Here is an 8,102-nt window from a genome sequence, read left to right on the forward strand (position 1 = left end):
AGCCATGAGTGGGAGAAGGTTTTACAATACATATAAATGGCAAAGACTAGACTATTCTAGACTCAAATCTTGAATCTGTAAAGACCTTTTTATATTACTTATAGACTTCTGCAAAAAATATTACCCCAAAACTGAGTGGCCTAAAACAACAAACACTTACTACCTTGCAGTTTCTGTGGGTCAGGAATCCAAGTGTGGTTTAGCCGGGAGCCTCTGGCTCATGAAATTGCATTTCTCATGAAATTGCAGTGGAGCTGTCAGCTGGGACTGTTGTCCTCTCAAGGCTTGGTTAGGGAAGGGTCAGTTGCCAAACTCACTCATGTGGCCATTGCAGGGATCAGGTGCCTTCGGGCCTTTGCCTGTATATACCAGTGTGACATTGAACAATTCACAACATGGCAGCTGATATCCCCTAAACAAAGAAGAGATCTCTGAGACAGAGATAGAGAAAGAGAGAGAGAGATCCAGCAAGACAGAAGCCACCACCTTTTTATAACCTGATGTCAGAGGTGACATCTCATAACTTTTGCCATATTCTGTTCATTAGAAGTGAGTCACTAAGTTCAGTCCACACTCAAGGGAGAGCCACACAAGGGCATGAATACAGAGGTGAGGATTGTTGAAGGTAGTTTTAGAGGCTGCCTACCATACTCTTACAAGTCACTGAGAAAAGGGAAACAGCACAATAGAGAAATGGACACAGAATTAAGCACTTAAAAAAAAAAGTAAATCATCAATAAACATAGGGAAATGTGCTCATCAGTCATGAGGGAAATAAAAATTAAAACCAAGATGAAATACTTCTATTCAACCAACAGAATAGCTAATGATAAAAAGACAGAATACCCCAAGCTTTGGTAAGCATGTAGAAAAATTGGAATTCTCATATACTTCTGGTTGGAGTGTAAATTTGTACAACCACCTTAAGAAACAGTTTGACAGTATTTATTACAACTAAGCTATACATAGTCTATGACCCAACATCTTTACTCTTAGTTAAATGCCTAAGAAAGTTGTATATATGGGGACACCTGCATGGCTTAGTTAGTTGAGTGTCTGATTCTTCATTTCGACTCAGGTCATGATCTCAGGGTTGTGGGATTGAGCCCCAGGTTTGGCTCCACGCTGAGCATGGGGCCTGCTTAGGATTCTCTCTCTCTCCCTCTCTCTCTATCCTCTCTCTCTCAAATTAAAAAAAGTGTATATATGTGTATACCAAAAGACATGTATAAGGACATTCATAGCAGATTTATTCATAATAATCAAAAAACTGGAAACTACCCAAATATCTATCAATAGAATGGATACTATAAGTTGTGATAAAAAATTGATTATGATAAAGTAATGATAAGGGGATAAATTACTGCTCTGCCTTAGCAATATGAGTGGATCTCATGAAATAATTGAAAAATTTTTTAATGTTTATTTATCTTTGAGAGACAGAGAAAGACAGAGAGAGACAGAGAATGAACAGGGGAGAGGCAGAGAGAGAGGAAGACACAGAATCTGAAGCAGGCTCCAGGCTCTGAGCCGTCAGCACAGAGCCCGATGCGGGGCTTGAACTCACAAACTGTGAGATCATGACCTGAGCTGAAGTCAGCCACTCAGGCGTCCTTCATGAAATAATTTTAGGCATAAGAAATAACCAGGAAAATATATATACTGTGCAATTTTATTTATATAAAACTCATAACCTTCCGAAATTAATCCATGCTGAGGAAATTTTGGAGAATAGTTACTTTTGGTAGGACTTAATGACTGTGAAGGGGCTAGTTTGGAGAATCTAGGGACCTGGTAATGTCCTATTTTGTTGACCTGGTGATAAACATCATTAACATCAAAACTCAATATACTATACGTTTGTGATTCATGCAGTCTTCTGTATGTGTATTTCAATAAAATTTTTACTTAAAAAATAATAAACTTTGTTTCTGCTATGCTCTTCAGAATGGTGGCTATGAATAAAACTTACTAATAACTAATTTACTGAAAATTGAAATTCTGTGTCCACTGGAGCTATGTCCTGAGTCCTAGTCCTTAAGGTCTTAAATAAATACCAAGAATTAGCTTTTAATTTAATTCCTGGAAACTAAAAAATTGCTAACATTATTGTCTTTCCCAAGGAGAACATTAGAAATGTTCTTCAGTTTGGAGGACCATCCACTGATCTCCTTCCCATCTTTAATGAGTCCACAAAGCCCTGTTCCAATACCTTGGCCTTAAAATGAGGAACAGAAGAAGGAATGAAACGGAGGAAGGGCAGAGAGATAAACAAAATGCCAAAGGCAAGAAAATTGGTTAAAATGTGGAATGTGGTGTGTATGTGTATGTGTATGTGATTGTGCACGTGTGTGTATGTGATTGTGGGATCAGAAGAAGCTGGAGAGGAATGTCAAAGTAAGAAAAGATGAAGGAAGTGAAAAGAACAGCCAGAAAAGGGGAAAGAGTTGAGAGCTTTATTAGCCGTATATTGAAATCTCCAATTTCAAATATGCTATCCTGTTGATACCACCATTGAGAACACGTATCTTGATTCTTTAGAAAATAAAGATATATTTTATTATATAAAAAGGTTTAGAAAATAAAGTCCTGGATGTGAAATAATTTGCATGTAATAAGTGATAATGGAGAAAATAAAACCATGTAAGTTTGATAAAACTTTGTTTTCTTTCTATGAAAAGGTGAGGGTGGTTTAGAAGGACAGCAGGCAGCAAAGAGTACACCAAATATTTGGCCATAAGCCTCATTTTTATGGCTTCATAGAACTTATGATTTGGAATTGACCTTGAAATTCCTATAGCCTTACCCCAAATGTGAATTTCATAAATGCCAGATGGAAGAATCAGGATGGGGGTACTGGACATGCAACCTGGATAAATCCATGCATCATGATAGGACACTTGGTCCTGTGAGAATCTATTATCTGGTCATTGTCATCAACTGCCACATTTCCTGAACCCAACATGAGACTGATTTTTCCATGAGATTTGAGGGTCCGTATTATTTTATAGCTTCAACACTACAGAATGAGAAAAACGTGTGCACGCACGTAGATGCACCATGGGTGAGCTGTGTTCAGCACATTCAGAGGCAGTAAATATTTTTGTTTTTAAGCAACTGTAACTTACAGCTATTGAAGAGTAAATATCCCATTGGTCACACATGGAGGTTAATGCTGTGTTAGAAAGCAAACTAAAAACAGCCTTCCAGGGGTGCCTGGGTGACTCAGTTGGTTAAGCATCTGATTTGTGGTTTTGGCTCCGGTCATGATCTCATAGTTCCTAAGTGCGAGTCCAGCATTGGGCTCCACGCTGACAGCACAGAGCCTGCTTGGGATTCTCTCTCTCCCTCTCTCTTTGCCCCTCCCCTATGTGTAAATGGTCTCTCTCTCTCTCTCTCTCTCTCTCTCTCTCTCCAAATAAATAAACATCAAAAAAATGTTTTTTAAAGATCTTCCACCAACTCCATCACCATTGTTTCCCAACCCTCCCCACCCTCCCTTTCCATCATAAATATTTATACCTAGGTTCCAAGCCATGGTAACACACCAATGATGAGGAGGAAGCTAAATTGATATCTTTACCTTTGTTCTCCTGTTTTCAACCTGGTAGAAAACTCTGTCTCAGAATGGAAGCTTTCTGCATGCATCCAGTGTAGGAAATCATTTAAAAATCTACCATAAACATGACTCTCAGTGAAAAGTATTTGCTTCTGTTTAACATTTTAAATCATTACTTTTAAATTAAAATTAATGTTTTACATTGAATAGTAGTAGGCATCATGGCAGAAAATTAATCTGTCTGGGAAGATACTAAATACTGAAATAAATCCATACATGCTGTCTGGACTGCCCTGTGTACTCTATAGCACATCTTATGCATGTTTCTTGGGAATTATACATAAATGGTTAAAAGCAATGTTTTTTAAATAAACCATCTTGTGGCAAGGACTTGCTTTCTATAGAGTGAAGAGTGTGCATGCATGAATGCTGTATTTGAATATAAACCTCATAGACCAGACTGCTGGATTCTCAGTGGTGTATCCAGGAAATATGCAGTTGGTTGGACCTTTTCTAATACTTTCCATTTTTATCAAAAGCAAAATCAAACCAATTTTCAGTGCAAAACCAAATTCTAAACAACACCCATGAGAATTAGCAAAGCAACATTTCATCAGAAAATCACCTGCAGAATTTAGAATGCAATTTAGAATTACTAATTGGTGTGTTAAATGGATACATTCAGAAAGAGCTGAGGAGATGAGTCAACACTTCTGAAAGAACCATAATTTCAGGATTTCCTGAGAGAGGGCTCCAAATTATAAGCCTACCTAACACATTAGTGCATGGATTAGAGAAGTCAGTTCACCCAGACATTTGTTGTGTGCATAATTTCAAAAAGAATAAATACTACTTTGGAAATTGCTCTGGTTCATTTTGCCAAAAGTAACACCCTTTCTGGGCACATAGCCACTAGATATTTGCCCTGCTTTCTTTGTGACTACGGAACCTTGAAACATTGTTTGCAATTTTATCAAAGGATTCATTGAGTCAGAGGATAATCAGAGAGAACATATTAGCTATTAAAATGTAGCAAGGTGAGCCTGAGATTCCTTAGAAAAAAAGTTAGCTTTTATCTTAATACAGTCCACTTGTCATTTTTCACTATTTATTCACACTTGAATCCTATCATCTCACTACCTCAACTACCAGGCAACCATCATCTCTTTTCACCACTATCTGCCCTACTGCAACAGCCCCCTAGATGGTCTTCTAGTCTCAATGTGGCTGAGTACAATCTGTCTTCCACCCAGTGGCCAGCATGAGCCTTCAAGAGCTGCTTAAACAGCAGAGGCTCCAAGGGCAGGAGAGGCAAATCCACACTGAGAGTAAGTATCCACCCTCTTGAAGACCAACCTCTACCCACCCAAGATGGGAAGGGTTTGATATAGTCATCACTATAGGACCTGTGGGTCCCTCTGTAGAGGTTCAACACTGGGGCTTGTTTCAGACACTCAGAGCAAGTGTGTCTGAAACACGCTTCCTAAGTGGGAGTTCATGCTATTGGACTCATCAGTAGCTTGTCTGTGCCACCGTGGTTACTCTGTTCACAATCTGCAGGGTGAGTTCTGGGTGGCAGATGACAAAATCGGCCAACTGGCCAAGTCATTTTGTCTACTTAGTTATTTGGTGCCTTTTCTAGGGTGGGAGGTGCTTTCTGGTGGGCATTGTGTGATACAAGCATCTTCACACTCTGTGCCTATTCTGATTTGCCCATCCACATGCACCTCTCCCAGAATAAGCTTGTCTCAACATCCCTGTCCTTTCCCTTCTAGGCCACTGCCCAGTAACCTGTGTGTATTCACATCTCAAGCAATGTCAGGTTCACCACTCAGTGCTCTGCCCATTGGAAAATTTTCCCCTTTCTACTGCTTTTAGTCACCCAAGAATGTGGCCGTAATGCAGCCCTTGTTCATTTTTGGCTTGCACTCACATACTGATCCAACTATCTGCAAAACGACCTTGAACATCCACTGCCTCTTTGAGCAGGCTCTATGCAATAGGTACACTGGTGCAGTGGCAGTAGGGGACAGGTGGATTAACTTAGCCCTGAAAGAAAATGGCAAATGGCTATTGCCCTTCTCACATGAACATAAAAAGTTTCTGATCCCCTTTCCTAATTGGAATGGAAAGAACACATCTTCCAAACCAATGGCAATCTGCCACATAAATGCAGCCTTATTAACCTGCTTTATTAGTAATGTCATAATTGACATAGTAGCTGCAATAGGTTGATACTTGGTTAAGTCCTTAATATATATCATCCTCCAGAATCTATCTGGTTTCTACAAGGGCCAGACTGGTGAAAGAAATTGAGATATGATAGGAAATGCCACCTTTGCATCTTCTAGGTCATAATCTCTACCATCTACCCACAGTATCAGAGAAGCCCATTTGGCCTTCTTCATTATAAAAAAATCTTACTCTGCAGACCAGGAATACAATTTAGAGTTATTCCAGCTGTTAAGTATATCAGTTCTAATTGTGCATCAGGAACTAGGGAATGATATTAGGTACATCCATGAATCCAAGGAGCCCACTGTAAGCTGGACTTTAGCTAGGACTCATTTATTTTTTACCTGGTTTCCTCAGGACCCCACACTGAATGGGGGCTATAATGATTTTTTGAGTCTCTGGTTATCAGTGTCAACTCAGACTTAGTTCTTGAAAGTTTCTGTTGTTTTCCTTTTTCCACAGTGTATGGTCAACTGAATAAATGGCTATTGGTCCCTTTGGGGAAGAAGTAGGGGACTGTCAAAGAATATACTTTTATGATGTTACAGAATCCTATTGGGCCTGGCTACCTCTTAGGTAAAAGGGTTCCAGAACTGAAAATGCATTCAGGTGTGGGGACTGAGCAACAAATGGTGAGTTTTATTGCAGTAATTGCTCTCACGCTTTTACTTTTCCATTCTTTTTTCTTCTTTGGAAATTATAGATAGTAAGCAGTGCCTTGGTTGACTGCTGTCTAAGGCAATGGTCAGCAAAATATAGCCAAATTTACCTCTGGCCTACCACCTGTTTTTGTAAATAAAGTTTTATTGGAACATAGTCATGTTTAGGCTTTTTATTTTTGCCCCTACCATCTGCCAGGGAAGCTCAGGCATTTCTACTTTGCTAAGATTTGACCACCATTTCTTCCAGGCTTTTAAAAGCCACCTCAGAAATGACTTTGTTCCATCCACTGAGTCTTTCTTATTAGGATGATAAATCCCACATCCTGAGAAAATGTCCTGAGATCAATGAATAATTGCTTATCCAGCTTTACATTCTATCCTCCTCGATCAAATATCCTCAGAATATAATCCCAGGAGAACTTTCCTTGCTCTTGACAGTACTGGGTGATAGTTGTCTTCATTCTTTAGGTGTATAGTCTCTTTCTTGCCCTATCAGTCTCTACCCTCACCACAGCAGCATTATTCTGGTATTTAACCCTAATTATTCATCTGGCAGTAAGAAAGAAGATGGGGACAGCTCCTAAGGTGGGGGGCACATATGCCTTGTGGGGAGGAGGATTCTGCAGCATCTTCCAGCCTGGCTTAAGTGTCAGCCCTTATTGGGGAAAGGTAGACTCCTGGTGCATGGTACATGCCCAGAGGGTGGGGCTGTGGGTGTTGTAAAGTCAACATCATCAGGGATATCCATCCAGGTTTCTCTGCATTAAAGAAGTACTTTAATGTCTTTGGAGCTCTACCATTCTCAAAATTAAGTCTTAGCTTTGTCTTTTGGCTATGCCTGCCCTTCAGCTATAGGTAATAAGGACCTCTTTATATACTACCACCATTACCACTGGAAGCTCTATGGTTCTCACACCTGGCTATTGAGTGCATGTTAACAGCTCTCAGTCTCTCATTAATCTTTTCAGGGAGTCCATACACCTAGTGTCAACCAACCAATCGGGCTGTCTTTGTAGGCACTGTCCTCCTACTTCCAAATGCTATATCGTTATACCTAACACAGCATTTGCCTCCATAGGGACATTTTCAAGGGTCACCATCAGTGAAATATTTAGCAACTGACCTGCATCTTATGCTAGGGAGCAGACATGTGTGCTCTATGCCAAAGAGTAGCTGAGCTAATTCTCTGCCTTCATCTTGCTGTCTGTTTTCTCAGACCACTCTTGGTACCACTTGTGTTAATCCAGACCTTCTGAGAAACAGACATTAAAACAGGGTTAAAAATGCAAGGATTTTATTGAGGAAGAAGCCTGTGAGAAAAGGATTGGGAAGAGAGCTAGAAAAGCCTGGGAAAGATGTCAAACTCCGAGGTAAGAGTGAACCCAAGTGAAGGAGAGAGAGAAAAGGTTGAGTGGATTGCCCTCAGAGTTGTGTAGTCTAAGCAAGCTCAACAAAGATGACAAGGATTCCTTGACTTTAAAATAGCCAAAAGAGGAGTTCCACATCTCCCAGAAATGAGTCTTCTTTGGTATGTCCCCCACTCTCAGTCCTTGATTAGGGAGTTGCCTGTGGGAGGCATCCTCTGGCCCAAATGAAACAATGGATTTCAAAGGACAGCATCTGGGGCCCTGGGTCAATTATTCTCC

Source organism: Lynx canadensis, chromosome B4 (genome assembly GCF_007474595.2).
Source record: "Lynx canadensis isolate LIC74 chromosome B4, mLynCan4.pri.v2, whole genome shotgun sequence".
NCBI lineage: Eukaryota > Metazoa > Chordata > Mammalia > Carnivora > Felidae > Lynx > Lynx canadensis.